This window comes from Phyllobates terribilis, unplaced genomic scaffold (assembly GCF_046119375.1).
Source record: "Phyllobates terribilis strain yellow unplaced genomic scaffold, ASM4611937v1 Scaffold_2__4_contigs__length_985480577, whole genome shotgun sequence".
Lineage (NCBI taxonomy): Eukaryota > Metazoa > Chordata > Amphibia > Anura > Dendrobatidae > Phyllobates > Phyllobates terribilis.
Genome location: NW_027362762.1, coordinates 776,406,417 through 776,430,126, shown reverse-complemented (window position 1 = coordinate 776,430,126; position 23,710 = coordinate 776,406,417).

Here is a 23,710-nt window from a genome sequence, read left to right as displayed (position 1 = left end):
TGGAGCTCTCCCACAAGTGACCCCATTTTGGAAACTAGACCCCCCAAGGCACCTATCTAGATGCATAATGAGGACTTGGAACCCCCAGGTGCTTCACAAATTGATTCGTAAAAATGAAAAAGTGTTTTTTTTTTACTTTTTCATTTTACAAAACAATTTGTGAAGCACCTGGGGGTTCCAAGTGCTCACTATGCATCTAGATAGGTGCCTTGGGGGGTCTAGTTTCCAAAATGGGGTCACTTGTGGGGGAGCTCCAATGTTTAGGCACATCAGGGGCTCTCCAAACACAACATGTCGTCTGCTAATTATTCAAGCAAATTTTACAATCAAAAAGTCAAATGGTGCTCCTTCCCTTCTGAGCCCTGCCGTGCGCCCAAACAGTGTTTTTTCCCCACATATGGGGTATCTTCGTGCCCAGGGGAAAATGCACAACAAACTTTGTGGTCCATTTTGTCTTGTTTCCCCTGTGAAAATAAAAAAAATTGTGTCTAAAATAACATTTTTGTGAAAAAAGTTAAATGTTCATTTTTTTCTTCCACATTCCAAAAATTCCTGTGAAGCACCTGAAGCGTTAATAAAGTTCTTTAATGTGGTTTTGAGCACCTTGAGGGGTGCAGTTTTTAGAATGGTGACACTTTGGGGTATTTTCTGTCTTAAAGACCTCTCAAAGTGACTTCAAATGTGATGTGGTCCCTAAAAAAATGTTTTTGTAAATTTTGTTGGAAAAATGAGAAATCGCTGGTAAATTTTAACCCTTATAGCTCCATAACAAAAAAAAAATTTGGTACTAAAATTGTGCTGATGTAAAGTAGACATGTGGAAAATGTTATTTATTAAGTATTTTGTGTGACATATCTCTCTGATTTAAGGGCATAAAAATTCAAATTTTGAAAATTGCTAAATTTTCTAAATTTTCGCCAAATTTCCATTTTTTTCACAAATAAACGCAAGTGATATCGAAGAAATTTTACCAAAATCATGAAGTACAATACGTCTCGAAAAAACATTCTCAGAATCAAGGGGATCCGTTGAAGCGTACCAGAGTAATTACCTCATAAATTAACAGTGGTCAGAATTGTAAAAATTGGCCTGGTCATTAACTTGCAAACCACCCTCGGGGGTTAAGGGGTTAAATTTGCCGGGACATGCAAATTTTAAAATATTTTACTCAAATTCAATTTGCACCAAATTGATTCCTTCATTTCCATTAGACAACATTGATTTTAGTGCAGGTATCATAGGAGTCTAACACAGATTTTGATAGAAAATGTAACTAATGTATGTTTAATTAGAGATAAGCGGGTCTTTTAAACTTCAAATTCATCTATTTTGCTGAATTTTCCCCAAAAATTGTTTCACAGTGAAAAAAATTGCACAAATGTCAATGCTGGAATGCTTCTAATTATAATACACTTATGGAATCCTGCTAACCATAAGAGCTTGCACTCTATAGGAGAGAGAGGAACCTGTTTACCCTAAGAACTTACACTTTACAAGCGAGAGAGAGAGGACCCTGCACAAATCTCAATCCTGGAATGCTTACAATTTCGCAGTTAATACACTTGTGGAGCCCTGCGCTTGAGTTTTCCTCCCCATTTTCCAAAAGCCTTAACTTTTTTTTTCATCAACATAGTTGTATGATGCTTTCAGAGCAAGAAATGACACACTTGATTTTAGTATGTAATGTACTTTAAAAATAAGAAAAACATCCAATTGATATGAAATCAGGGGAAAAATGCAATTCTGACATTATTTTTTGGTTTTCATTTTAATGGCGTTCATTGAAAAAATCACCTGGCAATATGATCCTTCCAGTCCGTACTATTATATTGATTCCAAGCTTATTTAGTTTTATGTAGCTTTTTATTATTTTAGTGATAAAAAAATTCTGAACTTTTTCTTTAAAAAATTGGTTCATGTTGCCATTTTCTTAGTTCCACAACTTTTTTATTTTATCATCAATTAAATTGTGCGAGGGCATATTTTTCATATGGCAAGCAGCCATTTGTACTGATACCATTTTGGGGAGCAAAAAACAACTATTCTGACATATTTTTTTCTATGTGGCGTTTAATGTAAAGGTTAGTTGCTTTTACATTTTGATAGATAAAACTTTAATGGACGAATTGATATCAGATATGTTTTGTTATTTTTTTATTTCTTTATTTTTTAAAATAGTTAAAGAGGGTAATTCAATTTTTCTTAGATTTTCTTAATTTTTTATGTTTTTGTACTCATATCCCAATATTGCACTATATATGTGTAAATTATGGTCTCCTATTTAGCCCTTAATAACCAGCTTCAAACATACAGGTACATCTCACTAAATTAGAATATAATCAAAAAGTTAATTTATTTCAGTTCTTCAATACAAAAAGTGAAACTCATATATTATATAGAGTCATTACAAACAGAGTGATCTATTTCAAGTGTTTATTTCAGTTAATTTTTATGATCATGGCTTACAGCCAATGAAAACATAAAAGTCATTATCTCAGTAAATTAGAATACTTTATAACAACAGCTTGAAAAATGTTTTTAATATCCAGAATGTTGGCCTACTGAAATGTATGTTCAGTAAATGCACTCAGTACTTGGTCGGGGCTCCGTTTCCATCAATTACTGCATCAATGCGGTGTGGGTTGGAGTCGATCAGCCTGTGACACTGCTGAGGTGTTATGGAAGCCTAGGTTGCTTTGATAGCAGCCTTCAGCTCGTCTGCATTGTTGGGTCTGGTGTCTCTCATCTTCCTCTTGACAATACCCCATAGATTCTCTGTGAGGTTAAGGTCAAGTGAGTTTTCTGGCCAATCAAGCACAGTGATACTGTTGTTTTTAAACGAGGTATTGGTACTCTTGGCAGTGTGGACAGGTTCCAAATTCTGCTGGAGAATGAAATTTCCATCACCAAAAAGCTTGTCAGCAGAGGAAAGCATGACTTTGGTCTTGATAAAACACAGTGGAAATACAGGTATATAAGGAAAAAAAGGGAAAATTTCAGCCTACCATGCATATGCTATAAGGGTCCACTGGTGCACGGAAATCCTTGGTAGCAAATCCAGGGATGAGAAGCAGTAAGAAGTAGATAAGAAAAACTCTAGCACCTTCTCCGTATCCATCACAAGAAATGTAACGTTAAAACATCCATTTTATTAGTTCCATTAAAAAAGCGCCATTTGTAAGGCAGACCTTACGTGTTTCAAACCAAACAGGGGTTCTTAATCATAGGTCCTACACTAGACCTCAAGCAGCTTGGATTGTGTGCCTCTCCACTCATCCTCCAGACTCTGGGACCTTGATTTCCAAATGAAAATTGGAACTCTGGGACCTTGTGGAGTGTGTCAATGACTGCCTTCTGGACATCTGTCAAGTCAGCAGTCTTCCCCATGATTGTGGAGCCTACTGAAACAAACTAAGGGACCTTTTTAAACGCATAGGAAGCCTTTGCAGGTGGTTTTTGTTAATTATTTTAATTTACTGAGATAATGACTTTTGTGTTTTCATTGGCTGTAAGCCATAATCATCAACATTAACAGAAATAAACACTTGAAATAGATCACTTTGTTTGTAATGACTCTATATAATATATGAGTTTCACTTTTTGTATTGAATAACTGAAATAAATTGACTTTTTGATGATATTTTAATTTAGTGAGATGCACCTATATATGACTCTCCTCAGCAGAGGATGAATTTAGAGCTCACAGGAGCTGTGTTATTCAGCCAACATTCGCCTCTATTAGCTGTGAGTGGAGTGGAGCTCCACCAATGGCTTTTAACCTGTTAGATTCCCGCTGTTATTCTCTGAAAGCAGCATTTACAGAGCACATCCTACGGGTGGACTATTCTAACCATTCACCTTCATGACGTGATTACTGGGTGCTGTTGGGTTGCCAGGATGACCAGGGGTCTGCCGAAGATCCCTTGCATTTCATGACAATGCTCCTGTTAAAGAAGTTGTCCACTGCTTGGACGTACCTTGTCATATCCCACTCTTTGCCCTGATAAAATAAAAAAGCTTATAATCATCTCCCATGCTGGCGTTGTTCCAGCGGTTGTTGTGCCATGTGAGCCAGGAGCCCAATCAGCACCAGTGTCACTGTCCCCGCCTTTGTACGAATTGAACATGAAGAGGAAGTCAGAGATCAGCTGCAGCCTGGACTTCCTCTTCATGTGCAATTTGTACAACGGCGGATACAGTGACGCAGGTGCTGATTGGACGCCGGACTCACATGTCACAACAACCGTACTGGAGCCCTGGGAATGCCAGTGCTGACACTGCTGGAATGGCACCGGCACAGGAGGTGAGTAAAGGCTTTTTCATTTTATCGGGGCCAAACATTTAAATCAACAAGGGGTTGTCATAGTAGTGGACAACCTCTTTAATACCAGCTTCTGGCTAGTGTTCATAGGAGACCGTGATTTGTACTATATATAAATGGGGTAAAAACTGGAAAAAAAATTAAAAAAAATTTCAAAAAATTAAAAAACATAAAAGCTTAACTCATTCCCCCATTGCCCACATTTCAAATAAAAATCTTAAAAAAAATAAAAATACACATATATAATATTGCTACATTCATAAAAAGTCTGATCTAACAAAATATAAAGTTAATTAAACCAATCTGTAAATGTTTTTAAAGAGAGTAAAATTGAAAAGCAAGAATTGCTGTTTTTGGTCACCACCACTGTTACTAAAAAAATGCAATATGAAGCGATCAAAAGGTCGTATCCACCCCATAATAAAATGAATAAACACATCAGGTCACCCTGCAAAACACAAGCCTTCACACAGATCCATTACCCGCAAAATAAAAACATTGTCTTGGAAAATGACGACACAAGCAAATTATTTTTTTTCACAAATGTCAGAATTTTTTTCACCACTTAAATAAAAAAATACTATGCAACTTTAGTATAAACCTAATCATACTGACTTGGAGAAACATACTTGTATTTCCAGGTAATTTTAACTGCACAATGAACCCTAAGGAAACAAAACCAAAAATTAATGTCACATCATTTCAATTTTTTAAAAAAATGATGGCTCTTGGAAGAAGGAGAGGAAAAAATTAAAGCACAAAAATGAAATATTGCCCATTTCTTAAGGGTTTAAGCAAAGTCTGTGATTGGGCCTAACAGGAGTAGTAAGATGGCAGCCACGGCGGAGTTTAGCAGGCCCCATTGTAACCTCGTGATCGCATTGTGGGGGCCAATGGGAGCTTGTGCACCAGTGTTTTATCCATTTATATACCACTTTCAGTGGCTGTATATCTCGGACGAGTGCTATCTGATGTTTTATTGAATAGCACTCAGATTAATATTACGTTATGGGGCAGTGTTGATCTGTATACTTGACTTACCTCATATTATGCTATAGGGCAGTATTGATTGCAGCATGCTGCGAGTGGTTCTAAAATCCAGATCACGCACATCAATTCAAGTCTGTGGGTGCGTGTAAAACATAGGAGTGAAGTCAGAAGAGAGAATCATCGCTCGTGTGACCCCAGCCTTAGAGTCACACATGGGTCAGGCTCAGCTCTTAAGCTCCATTTGCACATGCACAGTTACATCCATGTACACAAATGGGTTCATATTGTAGTGTATACCCACCAACCATGCATTATAACATTTGTTAATGCTATTAGGATAGTAAAGCACATTATTAGTCAAAAAAGAACACCGGAGAGATCGCGCAGATCCCACCACTGCCACCAATCATCAGAACAATTACGCAATAGGTCAGCAAGATTTAAAGATGGCCGCTACCATCAATCACAACCTGTCTAGATTTCAGGATGGGCTGCGTAAAGCACGAGACAGAGGTCATGTCAGAGCAGCATCTTGTCTATCATCGTGAATGTCAGGACCAATGTCCCCACCAGAGTCCTGAGCAAGTGGAGGGACCCACTCGCCATCAGAAACACTGGAACGCTATGGGGCCCATGAGTCGGAAGAGCCCAGTGCCAGCACCTGTGAGTGGGCCCCCCACTTAATTATGACCCTGGCACTTGTAATACTTACCTCTCCCTGTCACACAACAGCTTCAGTGTCTTTTGCGTCTTCTGACTCTGTGACATCACTACGAGGAGAGGTGAGTATTTGGGTTTTTTATGTATGGAGAAATATATGGGACCCATACTGTAAGAAGCAATATATGGGGCCATACTGTATGGAGCATTTTATGGGGCCTATACTATAGGGAGCAATATATGGGATCCATACAGTATGGAGAAATATATGGGGCCCATTCATTATGAAGCATTATATGAGGCCCATTATTCTGAAAGAAGCAATATATGGGGCCCATTATTCTGTATGAAGCACTATATGGGTCTCATTATACTGTATAGAGCATTATATGTGTTCCATTATTCTGTATTGAGCATTAAATGGAGCTCATTAGATTGTATGGAGAAATATATGGAGCTTACTATTCTGTATGGATTATTATATGGGGCCAATTATTCTGTATGGAGCATTATATGAGGCCCATAATTCTGTATGGAGCATTATATGAGGCCCATTAATTTGTATGGAGCATTATATGGAGTCCATTATTCTGCATGAAGCAATATATGGGGCTCATTATTCTGCATGGCCCATTATATGGAGCTCATTATACTGTATAGAGCATTATATGGGTTCCATGTTCCATTATTCTGTAAGGAGCATTATATGGGGCACATTAGACTGTATGGAGCAATATATGGGACTTATTATTCTGTATGGAGCATTATATGGGGCCCATTATTCTATATGGAGCATTAGATGAGGCCCATAATTCTGTATGGAGCATTATGTGAGTTCCATTATTCTGTATGGAGTATTATATGAGGCTCATTAATCTGTATGGAGCATTATATGGGGTCCATTATTCTGTATGAAGCAATATATGGGGCTCATTATACTGTATGGAGGACTATGTGATGCCCATAATAATGTATGGAGGGCTACACTGTCCGGTCTATAATGAAAACTTTTGAATCCCCAGGGGCCCACATTGTGCACTGCGAGGATTTGCCAGTTTCTTAGTTATTGTAGAATTTACAATAGCTATCACTCATGTAATGTAAGAAGTAAGTGAAATCTTTGGAATTGTACTATACCTATATTTCTCTGCCGTATCTGTGCATCATGTATGTGTTAAAGGGGCCCACTAAGACTCATTCACCCGCGGCTCATGAAAACCTGGAGCCGGCTCTGGTGAACGTTCATTCCTCTGTTTGATTAACCTGACAGGACATGGAGGAGTGGAGCCGCACTGAACAGAGGAATAGACAACAGAAGAGAGACAGAAGAATAATCAAACCGATATCATACAATGTGAAGCACATAATCATAACTGGAAAAAGAGATGGAATGTGATTAAATAGACGATGATTTTTATGTATGACAATATTCATGTCTCATAAACTAAAATCAACTTATTGATTTGCTGTGATGTAAAGATACATTTAAAGGATATATATTAATATATGGTATAATTGACCTTACCTAATAACAATAACAATGCATATATAACTAGATAATTTAATTTATAACAATAATTAGGGTCTTTGGCCACAGAGCACTCATATCATTTATCCTTAGTATCAGCAAAAATGAGTATTGAAAGACAAAATATATTGGTCATAAACATAATAGGACATGATTAATAACACTGAATAAAAATCAATTTTCAATATGGAAAACATCTTCCACATGGCAAAAATCACACGACATCAGATGTCAAGTGGATTAGCGCGCATACACATAAGTCAATCGGCAGAAAAGTACATGATGACCCCAACACTCCAATTAGGACATGTCCTCGCTTAGCGTCCACAATAGATGGAAAAGAATGATTCACACGGAAAACTAGAGCAAAGAAATACATGTAAATGAAAAAAACAAAACACCACTTAAAACATAATAAAAATGATGAGAGGGCTATCAGAGAAATGACACATAGCTGATGTTCTCATTTAAGCCTGATGGTTGCAAGGTTTTGAATAGCCAAATCCATCGGCTTTCCTTTAGGGCCAATCTTTGACTAAGATTACCACCCCTGATATTACTAATAATCATGTCTATGCCACGAACCTTGAATTTGGATGCGTCACAGCCATGATACAATTTGAAATGTTTCGGTATTGTTTTGAGTAAAGTAATATCTGTCTCCAACGCAGCAGCTTCTATGCCTAGTACGTGTTCCCGTACTCTTATTTTTAAAAATCTGGTGGTCAATCCAATGTAGACTTTTGGGCATGGACATGTGGCATAGTAAACTACTGCTTTAGAGACACAGGTGATTGATTTAGTGATGGAATAGGTTTTAGTTCCTTCTGAGTTAGTAAAGGAATCAGTGCATTCAACATTTACACATGCCAAGCATTTACCACATGGTGAACAACCATGGGTTGGCATGGATTTACTCAGAAAGTTAGGGAGGGCAATGTTTTGATAGTGACTTCTTGTCAAGTGATCACGAAGATTTTTGGCCTTTTTAAAGGTAATTTGTGGTTTGGACGGTAAATAATTGGACAAAACAGGATCCGCCAATAAAATTGCCAAGGATTTAGTGAGGGCCTCCTGGACTTTTGATGCTCCTGAGTTGTATGTAGTAATAAAGCGTATGATATTACTATCTTTAGCTGGTTTGATAGTATATAAAGAGTCATGACGCTTAGTGTACTTGGCTCGATGGTAAGCCTTTTTTAAGGCCCGATGGCTGTAGCCTCTTTCTTTAAATCTAGTCATGAGATTTTGTGACTGTATCATAAATTCGGTTTCAGAGGAGCAGAGCCTTCTTAATCTAAGGAATTGTCCTATGGGAATTGCATTGATCATATGTCTCGGTTGTGCAGATGATGCGTGTAGGAGCGAATTCACCGCAGATGATTTGCGGTAAATGGTACTTTGAAGTATGTCGTTCTCATCACGCATAACTTTCACATCTAGAAAGTCGACATTTGAGATGCTGGCTTGATAGGTTAAATGAATATTGTAGTTATTTTCATTTAATTCGCTCATAAAGGACTGTAGAGTTTCCAAGGAGCCCTGCCAGATCAGAAAGATGTCATCGATGTACCGCGTCCAAAAGAGGACGCGGTCCATCGATGTCAGCCGGTCTGACTGGAAAAGGTCTTTTTCCCACAGCCCCAGGAACAGATTAGCGTAGGACGGGGCGAAAAGGGCCCCCATTGCTGTTCCCTGGAGCTGTAGGAAATATGACCCTTTAAACACAAAAAAATTGTGGGAAAGGCTAAATTCAAGTAATTCCAGGATATAAGTGCCAATGCTCTCAGAGTGATTAGCTGTCTGTAAAAAGAACCGGGTTGCTTTAATTCCATCTGCATGACGTTTATTCGTATATAACCATTCCACGTCGCATGTTACCAATAGTGTATCCGACCCTATGTACAGTTCATCAATTTTCTTGAGGAAATCCCCAGTGTCTTCGATGAACGATGGGAGACATTCTACAAGCGGTTGTAATTTAGTATCAATAAATTTTCCTGCATTTTCAAGATAGTTGTCACACCCAGATAATATTGGCCTCCCTGGTGGACATTTACTATCTTTGTGAATTTTGGGTAGTAGATAAAGTGTTGGAATGGTTGGTTCCAACACTTTCAATGCAGAACATAGTTTTTGTGAAATTGTCCCATTCTCTTTAGCCCTCTGTAAAAATTTATCATATTTTTTGTAAAAATTAGTCAACGGATTAAAGGTACGTTTTTTGTAGGTGATCTCGTTGTTCAGCTGTTTGAACGCCTCTTTTTCAGAACTAGATTTAGGCCAAATCACTACATTGCCACCCTTGTCTGCCTGCTTAATCTCTACATCCTTTAATGACTTTAATTTCTTCTCTTTCTTTTCTGGCGAAATTATCATGTGAGAATTTTTTTGGCACTTTTTCTAGATCTTTAGAGACTATCTGTATGAATAAATCAATATAAGAGCAGGCAGACAAGGGTGGAAATTTCTTAGATTTCGGTGTAATTGAAGAGGGAATATTACCTTCACCCATTTCACTCTCTTTCTCCAGATCTTCCAGGTCCCTCAGTGCTTTGCGTTCTGTTTCTGTGGGAAATATATTATGTAATGTTTTGTCATGGAAATAATTTTTAAACTGAAGTTTACGTGCGAAAATATTCAAATCTTTGATAGCAGTGAAGGTATCAAAGGTCGCACATGGTGCAAATGTTAGTCCTTTTGATAATACACTGAGGTCTGAATCGGAGAGGAAATGGGAGCTAAGGTTAATTACCTTGGGATTCCTTTTGGCTGTGTCTGGAGAGTGATCAAGGCTTCGCTTGTAGGGGTGTTGGCGTGTAGAATAGTTATGTCTTGATCGCCGCCCATATCCAGATTGTATAGATGAGGCTGATGACATGGATCCCTCACTATTGGATGCCACAGATGAAATAGAAAAAGTTCTATTCAATCTTACATGGGAGAAAGGTCTCTTCCATCTATAGACTGTCTTCGTCTGCAAATCCTTCAGATGAACAGAGGAATGCACGGTCAGGATGCCTGACTGTCACGGGCGTGTCAGATGTGACAGACAGTTGCCCTGCAATTGGTTGCAAGAGATCTCTCCGTTTGGCATTACAGACACCTTCTTAGATCTGTCTCAATCTAGGACCCAGCGGCTAACTCCCTCTGACTAATTGACACCCAGGCCTGGGTGTTTAAATACTTCCTGTTTGCTATAGGGAGGTGCCGGTGATATTCACATGACCCCTTGTAAAGGCTTGGAGCTGTTGCAGTCTGCTTACTTTCTCTTTGGTGCTAAGAGGCCATGTGTGTTCTCTCTCTGAAGTTGGCTCAAGCTAAGTAACTTCCCCCGTGTCTGTCTCCCCTTGCTGTCTTTAGTTGTTAGTTGGGACTGACTAGCACTCATCCTCCCCTTCCCTAGCCAGGGCCTAGTTTTAGGAAGATACAGGGTTTTAGGTTCCTGATCGGCGATTGGTGAGAAACAAATATAGGGATGGTAGGGAAGATAGGGTGATATCAGATCAGCCTAGGAGGTCTCCACCCCCTCTTTCCTTAGTGTCTGGGCTCCCTTCTCCTCATCCCTTCATGTTGCACTTAGTCTTTCCAACACTGTGCATGACACTGACAGGACACTGCTCTGACATGACCTTTGTTTTATGCTTCACGCAGCCAGTCCAGAAATCTAGTGTAAGCAGGGCACTGGATGCAACACGCAGACAAGGACAAGGCAAAAGTAGTTAACTTAACTATTTATTCTCTTGATGTAAATATAGGAAGGGGTGATTTCAACAGAAAGTAAATCGTGGGGAACAGGTTATTTGCAGATTACCATATTATATGTACTATAATAGAAAAATTGTTATGAATGCACTATAACTCTTGCATCATGAATTCACTGCGTTATATATCTACTAGTTTCTAATGAGATTAATGTTCACAGTAATAAGCGTGTTGCTACATTGATCCCCTTTATGTTCCAGGCCTCAGCGGGCATCTTTGGTTCTTACTGCTAGGCCGCAAGTCTTTCTGACAAAGTCAAACAATGCTCTCTGGGACTCCTGTACTCTGGCCAGTCCCCATCCAATCTGTTGCACCACCCCAGACTGATCTCTGTAGGTCTTTTTTATTTCATAGAAGAGATGCACTACATGACACAACAATAATACATTACAGGATACGAAACATAAGTACAAAACTCCAGAACATAACAAGACGACAAAACCTGACACAAATCACAGAACATAGAAGCAAAATAAATCAACCAGAAATAGGAGAAGGAAAAAACAAAAATTAGAAAATTAAAGAAAGAAAATAGCCATCACCACAAGACTATATAAATATATACACATAAATACATATACACTTTTTTTTACATAAATAATAAATATTATAGAATCATATAAAACCACTGGCCCAGCTTCATTCAAACTACTATATACAAACCCACACAATGTTCACACTATCCTATATACACTTAAAACATGCCATCCTATATACAATATTATATACAGGGTGGGCCATTTATATGGATACACCTAAATTAAATTGGAATGGTTGGTGATATCAACTTCCTGTTTGTTGCACATTAGTATATGGGAGAGGGAAAACTTCTCCAGATGGGTGGTGACCATGGCGGGCATTTTGAAGTCGGCCATTTTGGATCCAACTTTATTTTTTTCAATGGGAAGAGGGTCATGTGACACATCAAACTTATTGAGAATTTCATTAAGAAAAACAATAGTGTGCTTGGTTTTAACGTAACTTTATTCTTTCGTGAGTTATTTACAAGTTTAGGACCACTTATAAAATGTGTTCAAAGTTCTTGCCATTGTCTTGGATTGTCAATGCAACCCTCTTCTCCCACTCTTGACACACTGATAGCAACACCGCAGAAGAAATACTAGCACAGGCTTCCAGATCTTGCCAGTCTAGATCTCACTCCCGTGCGCACAGTAGCCGCTGATCTCACACAATGGGGTGGTCTGAAATTAACTTTTAAAGACAAATGCAGATACTCGTATGTAAATAGATGATAGGCGCTGATATTGCTATCAGGTTTCCTTTACAGGCTTGGCTCCTCTTAATGAATTAAGCTCATTTACACCAGCACTCCTTAGATTAAGGTAGGTACTGTATGTGAAAATGGGGCCAAGAGTACACTATATGTCATTGTATTGTACTGCAAGGTACTTTTAAATATTTTACCCTAGATGCAATTTTCCATCTCCTATGTGTTTCCAAATTTTTACATATGTGTGTCCTGATATGAAATCATAGCCATGGAGAGGTAGGTGCATACAGCCTCATAAGTTGGAGCAACTTAGGGCTTACATGTGGCTGTAATAAGAACACTCAAACCTGTGTCCCTTGAAAACTATAGGGGATATTTCAGCTGTTTTTATTCTTCCATTAGACTTGTTTTCCATTTACGTATTTTGTTCTTATTTCTTACTGCAGGCTATCCTGTCTTCTGTAGGAATGAATGAATCAAACATTGAACTTGGATCACTCTTAGGTAGATAGATATCTACTGTGCAATCACAATAATAAGAATATATTTACAAATCCAGCATGTCATTTTCTTTTAAATGTTGGCTCAATAATGTTTTGTAGTATTAAAATAGCTTAAAGGTAAATGATTTACTAGAATTTAGACGTAGATGAACTGTCACACTGTATTACTCAAGAGAAAATTAAAATCATTTATCAAGAAACCAGACTGATGTCAGGAATAAAGCCATAGCAAGCAGCAGAGGTCACATCCCTTATTAACTTTAATTCTTTTTTTGTTGCATCCAACTCTGTAAGATTACTATATGGAATACATAGCATTACATTACATTACTCTGATAGCAAATATGAAGGTGAGTCAAAACTTATCCGCACTCTGGCTGTAGAATGTATGTTAATCAAATTTCAGAATAGACAAATAAATCATTTTAGACATGATCTCCCTGATTTTCTACACACTTTGTCCATCTGTCAATAAGCTTTCGTATTTCCCCAATAAAAAATATTTTAGGCTGAGCTGCGAGCGACAAATGCACCGTTGTCTTCAATTCTTCATCAGAGGTGATTCGTCATCCTCATGTCCAACAGAATCAGTTCAATGTTGTCATCAGTTGTGGACGTGAACGGGCAACCGGCTCCTTCTTCATGGCTGATACTTATATAGCCTTTTTTGAAATTCTCAATTGATTCATACATACAATTTCACAACAAAACAATTTCTCCATACTGTGCGCAAAGTCTTTGCTAAATGTCACCACCAGACACTCTCAGTGCACAAAATAAAGAATTACTACACATTGCTCTTCTTATGTGAAAATCACATGTGGAGCTGCCATAGTTTGTCACGTCACCATCACAACTGAACTGATATAACATGTTCAAACCTGTCCAACAGTGAGTGGAGAGACAGAAACCTCGCACAGAAAGTGCTCATGAGACATTGCAATCAATAGAAGATTTAACCCCTTACTGGCCTGGGGCGTATTAGTACCCCCGCAGGACATCACCCTCGTTTCAGCATGGGCTCCGGCGCTGAGCCCACACTGAACCGGGCACATGTCAGCTGATTCTTTCAGCTGACATGTGCCTGCAACAGCCATGGGTGGAATCGCGATCCACCCACTTCTGTTAACCAGTTAAATGCCACTGTTAATCTCTGACAGCGGCATTTAACAGCACCGCACCGGAAGCTTGTCACTTACCCCGCCCATTGGTGACCCCGTCACGTGATCGCTGGTCACTGATGGGTGAGCATGACAACCCTGGTTCTGCAGCAAACCCCAGTGGTTATCATGTAAACATCGCTATGAGCGCCACCTAGTGGTCAGCGCTCATAGTACATGAGCATTTCTGCTACATAGAGGTGATCTGCTCATCACCTCTATGTAACAGAGGTGATCAGATAGCTACTGCTTCTAGTCTCATATGGAGACTATAGAAGCAAGCGAGAAGTGTAAGAAAATGTTTTTAAAAATATTAAAAAAAATTAAAAAATATAAAAGTTTAAATCACCCCCCTTTTGTCCCATTTAAAATAAAATAATAAAAAATAAACCCCAGATACACATATTTGGTATCTCCGCGTTCAGAATTGGCCAATCTATCAATATAAAATAAATTAATCCGATCGGTAAACGGCGTAACGAGAAAAAAATTCCAAACGCCAGAATTACGTTTTTTGGTCGCTGCAACATTGCAATAAAATGCAATAACGGGTGATCAAAACATCATATCTACCCCAAAATGCTATCAATAAAAACGTCAGCCCGGCGCGCAAAAAGTAAGCCCTCACCCGGCCCCACATCCTGAAAAATAGAGACGCTACAGGTCTCGGAAAATAGCACCATTTTTTTTTTAGGAAACTTTAGATTTTTTTTCACCACTTAAATAAAAAAGAACCTATACATGATTGGTGTCTACGAACTCATAATGACCTGGAGAATAAGAATGGCAGGTTAGTTTTAGCATCTAGTGAATATGGAAAGAAAAAAAAAAAAAAACAACTGTGGAATTGCATTTTTTTTGCAATTTCACCGCACTTGGAATTTTTTTCCCATTTTGCAGTACACGACTAGCAAATGGTGTTTAAAACTAGCAATGGTGTTTAAAAGTACAACTCGACCTGCAAAAATTAAGTCCTCACACGGCCATATTGCCCAAAAATTAAAAACGCTATGGCTCTGGGAACATGGGGAGCAAAAAACGAAAATGCAAAAACGGAAAATCCCAAGGTCGTAAAGGGACTAATTTAAGTGGACTGCGGAAATTTTATACTCACCCATATATATTCAGTTGGCAGTTACTTGGCATTCATTTACCTCCATACATGATATCTATTTTTTACTTCGAATACACATTGTGATATGGAAAAGAAAAAAATGGCAAAAATAAAAAAGAATACAAGACCTGATTTAACCTATAGGTGAGCAATGATACTCTCTCTCTAAGGCCACATTCACACTTTCAGTATTTGATCAGTATTTTACATTAGTATTTGTAAGCCAAAACCTAAGCCTAAGGGCTCATTCAGACATTAGTATTTTCCACTTCTAAGAAAAAATGGACCGATTGTTCTTATCAGACTTTGATCAGAGTGTGGTCTTAGTGTCTTCAGATTTTCTCGTACACAGAGTGAAAAAAATAGTTTCTACACCTTCTTCTTTTTGACAGTCCGTGAAAAATTGGACCTCACTTGGATGACATCCCAGTGCGGTCCAAGTTTTTCCCAGACCAATAGACTAGCATTGCCAATTTTGATCTGACCCTTGGATCAAAATCGGACATGTCTCCGATATTTTCCGTGGACCATTCGGTCTGAGGAAAAAATCAGACATGTGCACAGCCCCATAGAATATCATAGGTACGAGTGCTTTCCATGAAAACCACAGATAGCATTAGTCTGAGAAGATCAGCTATGTGAACGAGCCACAAGACCTTATTTTCCAATTGTACATAGAGACTACAATAGCTTCTGGAATCTTTGGAGCAGACAAGTGTCAGAAGCATATACAGGAATTCTTGTGTGACTGGTTGTAAAATACTTTATTAATAACTTCAGTTGTCTTCCTGGGAAGTCAAGTTACAGTACATTTTTTGAAAATTGTAGTTAAAAAAGCAACTTGATCATGGCCTATGTATTAATCTTAGATATTTTATTATAGTTTTTCTTAATTTTATGTTACATAGTAAAATGATCTTATGTCATTTTTATGATATTTTACAATTCAATAATTATATGTGAGTCTAATATAATGTGTAATATGCTATAACTGTAGTATTAGTAGACCTATTATAACATAAAAGGAGGAAGTTCAAATTAAGGGGAAGGGTAAAAGGCTTAAGAAGGCGCCTTAAATGTTTTGTTTGGCTTGAATGTAAGGCAACTGCATGTGAAGAGAGTTTCCAACTTTCCCAGGCTCAATGAAATTATAGCCATTTAAGTTGGTTTCATACACCCAATATCTTACAGGAAAATACAAGCTATTTAGGAGACAATATGTTATTAGTTTTTATATAAAATTAACCTACGATAAAAAGATGAAAACATCCGATAGAACACATATCTGAATGTGATTCATAGTCTTATGCGTGATTTCTTTTACAATTTATAATCCTATACATAATTTTATGAATACAATAAGAAATTGTTGCGTCCAGCATATGAAATCACCAAGAGGAGCAAAATAAATCTTTTATTCAAAAACTGGAACAGTAGGACATTGAAGACCATCTACATCTGTCCTTTATTTATGTAAATCCCAGACAAAGGACTGTACTCATCAAGTTCTTACCTTTCATGCATTATAAAATTGTATAATTCACTTCTGTATTTCACAACAGTTGCATTTTTACTGAAATAATACAAGTATGTTATTATTGTTCATTAATAGAGAGCCAAGAAGGACAAATATTAAACCACTCTAGGACACTTCATTTTACCAACAAAAATAACATAGTTTCCTAGTTGTACTAAATAATTTATGCAGCATATGTGCAATGAAAAAAAATAATAATGCCGGGAATACTGTATGTCCTCTACTATTTTATGAAGTTTATTTGTGACTAGGGTTAGAGTGGTCTACTAGAGTATTGGTGGATCCACTGATGTATTTAGGCCATCAGCGGAAAACCCCATTTTTGAGTAGATGTTTTACATGTAAATCCACAAATAATAATAGTTTGAAATTATTTATGATGTCCCAGATGGCAATGAAAAAATGTAAGATGCAGATAGAGCATAGATTATCCTTTTCTCTGTTGATAGAGATGATAAATTCACTTGTGTTGTGGAAGTGAAGGTATAGTGGAGATGCAGGCACCACATGGTAAATAATTAGCCAGTCTTGCAAATTTATGGTGATTTGTTGGAGTAAGGCTATGTGCCCACAATGCAGAAATGCTCCGGATTTTTCCTGAGCGTTTCTGCATCTCCCTGGCAGAAAAAATGCATGCGCATTTTACATGCTGTAACATACCTGGCGGCGCCCTTGCATGATGGTCCATCTCCCACTGTGCAAGAGGGCGCACTTGATCTCCAGTCCAGAATGTCTCTCTGGCTTCCCTCAATGCTGTCTGTTTGTGTCTGTTTCTGCTGCTTAAGGGCGGCGCCCGATCACTTCCTGCTTTTTGTACCTGCTGTGGGTCACACCCCTTGTGCGTCCTCAGCCTATTGCTGTCTGTCACCTGGTATATAACCCAGCTGCTCCAATCAATCCCTGCCTGAGCATTGTGTTTCATTCAGTGTGTGCTTGCACTCTGAAGGTGCCAGGTCCCGTTCTGTGTTCTCTTGTCTGCCTATCCTGGAGGCTGTATTTCCAGGCCTGTCTGAACTCGCTCCTAGCCTGTTCCTCCTGCCATCTAGGGGCCGATTACCTAGACTCGCTCCTGTATCTTGTCTGTCCTGTCTGAACTCGCTCCTAGCCTGTTCCTCCCGCCTTCTAGGGGCCGATTACCTAGACCCGCTCCTGTATCTTGTCTGTCCTGTCTGAACACGCTCCTTGCCTGTTCGTCCCGCCTCTCTGGGGGCCGTATTCCCAGACCCGCTCCTGTATCCCGCTGCAGTGTCGGTCTCTTCCGTACACTCAGTTCCAGTCTGAACTCTCTCCTATCCTTTACCTGTTTTGCCTCTATGTCCGTTCCTTTCCTTTTTCTGCAGAGTCTGAACTCATACCTAACTCCTGCTTGTTGTCTCTGTACTCCCGTTTGTGTGTTTGTGGTCCACTCGCTACTTCACTGCAAGTACCTTGTGGGTATCTGGCTCTGCCTTTCCCTTCCTGTCTGTTCCGTGTGAACAGAGCCCTGTTCCCCCTGCTCAGTCTCGCTCTGCTCTGACTCCTTTGCTCACTGCTCTGGAAGTCTCGCTCCGCTCTGACTCCTTTGCTCACTGCTCCGGCAGTCTCATCCTGCTCTGCTCTTGCTCACCGCTCCTGGCGGTCTTGTCCTGCTCTGCTCTTGCTCACCGCTCCCGGCGGTCTCGTACTGCTCTGCTCTTGCTCACCGCTCCAGGCGGTCTCGTCCTGCTCTGCTCTTGCTCACCGCTCCAGGCGGTCTCGTACCGCTCTGCTCTTGCTCACCGCTCCAGGCGGTCTCGTCCTGCTCTGCTCTTGCTCACCGCTCCTGGCGGTCTCGTCCTGCTCTGCTCTTGCTCACCGCTCCAGGCGGTCTCGTCCTGCTCTGCTCTTGCTCACCGCTCCAGGCGGTCTCGTCCTGCTCTGCTCTTGCTCACCGCTCCAGGCGGTCTCGTCCTGCTCTGCTCTTGCTCACCGCTCCAGGCGGTCTCGTCCTGCTCTGCTCTTACTCACCGCTCCAGGCGGTCTCGTCCTGCCCTGCTCTCGCTCACCTCTCTGGGCGGCCTCACTCTGCTGTGTTTGTCTGCCACATCTGTGGTTCTGTTCCAGAGTCCCAGTGTGTACTGGGTCCTATCCCGCCTGTGTTCCTGCCTGCTAGTGCCTTCCTGTCTGCACTCTAGCCGTGCTTGCCTGTACCCCCCTGCCTGCATACCCGCCTGCCCGCATACCAGTCGTGCCTGCCTATTCCCACCAGTCTATGTGCCAGCCTAACCAGTCTGTTCCTGTATTCCCCTGTGTGGGTCAACAGCCGTGTCCGGGGTCTGTCCTGGAGTAGCAACTGGTCCCTCTGCTCGGTTCCTCCTGGGTGCACTGGCGTCGTATGCCGTCGTGCGACCCTGGTCGGATCGGGTAAATACCTAGTTACGCCCCTCCAGGCATTCACTCTCCGGCACAGTCCAGTGGAATCACACGCACACGCCGCTCAGCCCGGGCGTGTGCATTACAGCATGCTCAGGCCATGGTTCCCCTTGAGCCCCACGGCCTTCGCTCTCTGAGACGTTTTCCAGCGAATACATGCTTTAAAAATAAATAAATACAATTTTTTTTTCTCTAGCTGAGTTCCTGGCTAATTACGCACCCGTCCAGATGGATCTATTTTGCTCTCGTTCCTGCGGATCCGCCACGTTACTATGGGGATCCAAGACAAAGTCGTGCATTTGTGGAGCAATGCATGCTACACTTCAAGTTCTACTCTCTATGTTTTCCCACCAATCGGGTTAAGGTGGCATTCATTATGTCTAACCTAGCGGGTGATGCCTTGGAATGGATCAACCCCCTATGGGAAACACAGGATCCTATCGTCCTGGACATAATGGCTTTCCTGGTGGCCTTTCTAATGGTCTTTGATGATCCTAACCCGGAGGCTCCTGCTGAAGCTTCACTTCCCAATATCCCGGAGCAGCCCCGATGGGTAATGTGTGTGGGTAGCGCAATAGTCCTCCAGCCCAATGAGACTACTGCCCACCCAGAATCCTCACAGGGTAACTACGCTCTCCGGAATACTTCTCCCAACCTCAAGAGGCAGTCCAGACCTGCTAGACGTAGAGGTAAGTCGTCACGCCAGGGTCTGTCCTCCCTGAGACCTCCTGACCGCAACCAAGAAGTCCCTACTGAAGCTTCATCTCCCTGTATCCCGGAGAAGCCCCAACGGGTAATGTGCGTGGGTAGTGTGCCAGTTCTCCTGCCCGAAGAGACTACTGCCCATCCAGACTCCACACAGGAGAACTTCCTGCACCCGGCATCAGATGCTTCACCCACTTTAACCGGTGTGCATGTCCAAGGATGCTCCGAAGCTGTGATTACCTCAGAGTCTGTGCACCTCTACTACCTGGCGGAGGACCCCCAGTTGCCTCCTGAATCCTCCGGGATACCACTCGATGACAAATGGAGAGAGACTTCTCTACACCTGGTACTCGATACTTTGTCCGCTCTGTCCTGTGAGCCTGACAATGGGTACCCCAAAGTGGTAGTTACCCCCAAGTCTCTACACCCCTCCGACCAGGCGGAGGACCTCCAGTTGTCTCCAGAACCCTTCGGGGTGCTACCTGGTAGCGAAAGGACAGAGACTCTCCTATACTCTGTACCTGATACCTCGCTCGCTTCGTCCAGTGAGTCCAACCTAGTGTACTCTGAAGCAGAGGTTACCCATGAGTCTCTACACCCCTCTGACCAGGCGGAGGACCTCCAGTTGTCTCCAGAACCCTTCGGGGTGCTACCTGGTAGCGAAAGGACAGAGACTCTCCTATACTCTGTACCTGATACCTCGCTCGCTTCGTCCAGTGAGTCCAACCTAGTGTACTCTGAAGCAGGGGTTACCCATGAGTCTCTACACCCCTCCGACCAGGCGGAGGACCTCTAGTTGTCTCCGGAACCCTTCGGGGTGCTACCTGGTAGCGAAAGGACAGAGACTCTCCTATACTCTGTACCTGATACCTCGCTCGCTTCGTCCAGTGAGTCCAACCTAGTGTACTCTGAAGCAGAGGTTACCAATCAGTCTCTACACCCCTCTGACCAGGCGGAGGACCTCCAATTGTCTCCAGAACCCTTCGGGGTGCTACCTGGTAGCGAAAGGACAGAGACTCTCCTATACTCTGTACCTGATACCTCGCTCGCTTCGTCCAGTAAGTCCAACCTAGTGTACTCCGAAGCAGAGGTTACTCCTGAGTCTCTACACCCCTCCGACTGGGCGGAGGACCTCCAGTTGTCTCCAGAACCCTTCGGGGTGCCACCTGGTGGTGAATGGACAGAGACCTTCCTATACTCGGTACCCGATACCTCGCCTGCTTCGTCCAGTGAGTCCGACCTAGTGTACTCTGAAGCAGATGTTTTCTCCGAGCCTCTGCACTCTTCTGACCCGGCGGAGGACCTCCAGTTGTTTCCTGAATCCTCCGGGGTACCACCAGATAACAAAGAGACAGTGATTTTTCCTCATCCTGTACCTGATAACCCGTCTATTTCTTCCTGTGAGCTTGACAAGATGTACCTCGAAGCAGAGTTTACCCCCAAGTCTCTGCTCCCCTCCAACCCGGTGGAGGACTTCCAGTTGTCTCTTGTACCCTCTGAGGTGCCACCTGAAAATATGTGGAGAGAGACTTCCTTGTGTGCTGTTCCTGGTACTCCACACGTTTCGTCTGTTGCTGAGGATGGCTGGATAGGAGGTAGCATCCTAGCTAACCAGATGAGACCAGTTTTTCCTGTGGACAGTGGGAGTGATCTCCTTAAAGTGAAGGATTGGCCCTCGAATTCCCTGCGGAAGATTCTGGCAGGCCTGAAGAAGAGGGGGCGTAAGGGGGGGGTACTGTAACATACCTGGCGGCGCCCTTGCATGGTGGTCCATCTCCCACTGTGCAAGAGCGCGCACTTGATCTCCAGTCCAGAATGTCTCTCTGGCTTCCCTCCATGCTGTCTGTTTGTGTCTGTTTCTGCTGCTTAAGGGCGGCGCCCGATCACTTCCTGCTTTTTCTACCTGCTGTGGGTCACACCCCTTGTGAGTCCTCAGCCTATTGCTGTCTGTCACCTGGTATATAACCCAGCTGCTCCAATCAATCCCTGCCTGAGCATTGTGTTTCATTCAGTGTGTGCTTGCACTCTGAAGGTGCCAGGTCCCGTTCTGTGTTCTCTTGTCTGCCTATCCTGGAGGCTGTATTTCCAGGCCTGTCTGAACACGCTCCTAGCCTGTTCCTCCCGCCTTCTAGGGGCCGATTACCTAGACCCGCTCCTGTATCTTGTCGGTCCTGTCTGAACTCGCTCCTAGCCTGTTCCTCCCGGCATCTAGGGGCCGATTACCTAGACCCGCTCCTGTATCTTGTCTGTCCTGTCTGAACTCGCTCCTAGCCTGTTCCTACCACCTTCTAGGGGCCGATTACCTAGACCCGCTCCTGTATCTTGTCTGTCCTGTCTGAACACGCTCCTTGCCTGTTCGTCCCGCCTCTCTGGGGGCCGTATTCCCAGATCTGCTCCTGTATCCCGCTGCAGTGTCGGTCTCTTCCGTACACTCAGTTCCAGTCTGAACTCTCTCCTATCCTTTACCTGTTTTGCCTCTATGTCCGTTCCTTTCCTTTTTCTGCAGAGTCTGAACTCGTACCTAACTCCTGCTTGTTGTCTCTGTACTCCTGTTTGTGTGTTTGTGGTCCACTCGCTACTTCACTGCAAGTACCTTGTGGGTATCTGGCTCTGCCTTTCCCTTCCTGTCTGTTCCGTGTGAACAGAGCCCTGTTCCCCCTGCTCAGTCTCACTCCGCTCTGACTCCTTTGCTCACTGCTCCGGCAGTCTCGCTCCGCTCTGACTCCTTTGCTCACTGCTCCGGCAGTCTCATCCTGCTCTGCTCTTGCTCACCGCTCCTGGTGGTCTCGTCCTGCTCTGCTCTTGCTCACCGCTCCAGGCGGTCTCGTCCTGCTCTGCTCTTGCTCACCGCTCCAGGCGGTCTCGTCCTGCTCTGCTCTTGCTCACCGCTCCAGGCGGTCTCATCCTGCTCTGCTCTTGCTCACCGCTCCAGGCGGTCTCGTCCTGCTCTGCACTTGCTCACCGCTCCAGGCGGTCTCATCCTGCTCTGCTCTTGCTCACCGCTCCAGGCGGTCTCATCCTGCTCTGCTCTTGCTCACCGCTCCTGGCGGTCTCGTCCTGCTCTGCTCTTGCTCACCGCTCCAGGCGGTCTCGTCCTGCTCTGCTCTTGCTCACCGCTCCAGGCGGTCTCGTCCTGCTCTGCTCTTGCTCACCGCTCCAGGCGGTCTCGTCCTGCTCTGCTCTTGCTCACCGCTCCAGGCGGTCTCGTCCTGCTCTGCTCTTGCTCACCGCTCCAGGCGGTCTCGTCCTGCTCTGCTCTTGCTCACCGCTCCAGGCGGTCTTGTCCTGCTCTGCTCTTGCTCACCGCTCCAGGCGGTCTCGTCCTGCTCTGCTCTTGCTCACCGCTCCAGGCGGTCTCGTCCTGCTCTGCTCTTACTCACCGCTCCAGGCGGTCTCGTCCTGCCCTGCTCTTGCTCACCTCTCTGGGCGGCCTCACTCTGCTGTGTTTGTCTGCCACATCTGTGGTTCTGTTCCAGAGTCCCAGTGTGTACTGGGTCCTATCCCGCCTGTGTTCCTGCCTGCTAGTGCCTTCCTGTCTGCACTCTAGCCGTGCTTGCCTGTAACCCCCTGCCTGCATACCCGCCTGCCCGCATACCAGTCGTGCCTGCCTATTCCCACCAGTCTGTGTGCCAGCCTAACCAGTCTGTTCCTGTATTCCCCTGTGTTGGTCAACAGCCGTGTCCGGGGTCTGTCCTGGAGTTGCATCTGGTCCCTCTGCTCGGTTCCTCCTGGGTGCACTGGCATCGTATGCCGTCGTGCGACCCTGGTCGGATCGGGTGAATACCTAGTTACGCCCCTCCAGGCA